We start from the raw sequence: 2,500 nt of genomic DNA on the forward strand, positions 1-2,500 counted from the left end.
GAGACACTGGGGCAGTGGCAGCCCGCGGGACAGTGTTGGCAGATTCGGCAGCGCAGATTTGTGCGGCTGCAGGTTCGTCGGGGAAAATCGGCAGCGCAGATTTTTCGACGAACATGGGCTGGACGATGGACTGTCCAGGCCAGGCAGGAAAATTTGTCGAGGGGACACGCTGACGAAACAGCGCTGGTTCAGGCACGGCGGGCAGTGTTGGAATCGGCAGCGCCGACGAAATCGGCAAAGTCGGCAGAATCGGCAGCGCAGATTTTTCGACGAACATGGGCTGGACGCTGGACTGGCCGGGCCATGCAGGAAAATTCATCGAGGGGACACGCTGACGAAACAGCGCTGGTTCAGGCACGGCGGGCAGTGTTGGAATCGGCAGCGCCGACGAAATCGGCAAAGTCGGCAGAATCGGCAGCGCAGATTTTTCGACGAACACGGGCTGGACGCTGGACTGGCCGGGCCATGCAGGAAAATTCATCGAGGGGACACGCTGACGAAACAGCGCTGGTTCAGGCACGGCGGGCAGTGGTGGAATCGGCAGCGCCGACGAAATCGGCAAAGTCGGCAGAATCGGCAGCGGGTGCTGGCGATGGGTCTGGACGGGCTGGATAGTCCAAGGCTCGACGAGAAAGACCGCTGGTTTAGACACTGGGGCAGTGGCAGCCCGCGGGGCAGTGTCGGCAGATTCGGCAGCAGTGTCTGCCGATTCGGCAGCGTTGGCTTGTTGGCGCGGGGGGCCGATGCGAGTGGGGACTTGGGCAGCGGGCAGTGAAAGCAAGAGTTTCCCCGATGCTGCCGGGAAAAACGCTCCCCGGGATGGCCGGGTGAGATGACCCGGCGGCCCGCGACGGGTCATTCAATTCCATGCCCCGTCAACATAACTCCCGATGTACTGTTTGCTTTTTCGGAAGAAGAGATCCATCCCCCCATCCTCGGCCAGCCAAAAACGCTCCAATTAATGGCCGGGTGAGATGACCCGGCGGCCCGCGACGCGTCATTCAATTCCATGCCCCGTCAACATAACTCCCGATGTACTGTTTGCTTTTTCGGAAGAAGAGATCCATCCCCCCATCCTCGGCCAGCCAAAAACGCTCCAATTAATGGCCGGGTGAGATGACCCGGCGGCCCGCGACGCGTCATTCAAATCACTGCCCTATCGGCTACAACTGCTGATGGGTGGGATTAGAGGCCTGCCATGGTGGTGAGGGGCGGCGAGGACCGTGAAAGCTAGAGTTTTTCAGAGGCTGCCAGGAAAAAGGCCCCTCGGGTGGCGGGGTGCGAGGACCAGGCGCGTCATTCAATTCTCTTCCCTATCAACTTGGCTCCCGTTGGCGGGATTGGAGGCCTACTGTTTGTTACAGGGCTAAAATCGTCAGGGGAAGAGCTGACGAAACAATGCTGGTTTGGATGCAGGGGGTAGTGTTGGAATCGGCAGCGCGGACAAAATCGGCAAAGTCGACAAAAAAGACTGTTGGTCTGGACATCGGGGCAGCGGCAGCCATGCCGACAGGGGGGGAAATCGGCAGCGCAGATTTGTGCAGCTGCAGGTTCGTCGGGGAAATCGGCAGCGCAGATTTTTCGATGAACATGGGCTGGAAGATGGACTGTCCAGGCCAGGCAGGGAAATTCGTCAAGGGGACACGCTGACGAAACAGCGCTGGTTTAGACACGGTGGGTGCAGTGTTGGAATCGGCAGCGCCGACGAAATCGGCAAAGTCGGCAGAATCGGCAGCGGGTGCTGGCGATGAGTCTGGACGATTTATAGTCCAGGGCTTGATGGAAAAGACTGTTGGTCCAGACAATGGGGCAGTGGCAGCGCGGATTTGTGCAGCTGCAGGTTCGTCGGGGAAAATCGGCAGCGCAGATTTTTCGACGAACAGGGGCTGGGCGCTGGACTGGCCGGGCCAGGCAGGAAAATTCGTCAGGGGGCCACGCTGACGAAAACAGGGGCTGCGGAGTGGAAAATCGGCAGCGCAGATTTTTCGACGAACAGGGGCTGGACCGGCCGGGCCAGGCAGGAAAATTCGTCAGGGGGGCACGCTGACGAAAAGAGGGGCTGCCGCGTGGAAAATCGGCAGCGCAGATTTTTCGACGAACAGGGGCTGGACTGGCCGGGCCAGGCGGGAAAATTCGTCAGGGGGGCACGCTGACGAAAAGAGGGGCTGCCGCGTGGAAAATCGGCAGCGCAGATTTTTCGACGAACAGGGGCTGGACGCTGGACTGGGCCAGGCAGGAAAATTCGTCAGGGGGCACGCTGACGAAAAGAGGGGCTGCCGCGTGGAAAATCGGCAGCGCAGATTTTTCGACGAACATTCGTCAGGGGGGCACGCTGACGAAAAGAGGGGCTGCCGCGTGGAAAATCGGCAGCGCAGATTTTTCGACGAACATTCGTCAGGGGGGCACGCTGAGGAAAACAGGGGCTGCCGCGTGGAAAATCGGCAGCGCAGATTTTTCGACGAACAGGGGCTGGACGCTGGACTGGGCCAGGCAGGAAAAT

This window comes from Populus nigra, chromosome 2, assembly GCF_951802175.1.
Source record: "Populus nigra chromosome 2, ddPopNigr1.1, whole genome shotgun sequence".
Taxonomy (NCBI): Eukaryota; Viridiplantae; Streptophyta; class Magnoliopsida; order Malpighiales; family Salicaceae; genus Populus; species Populus nigra.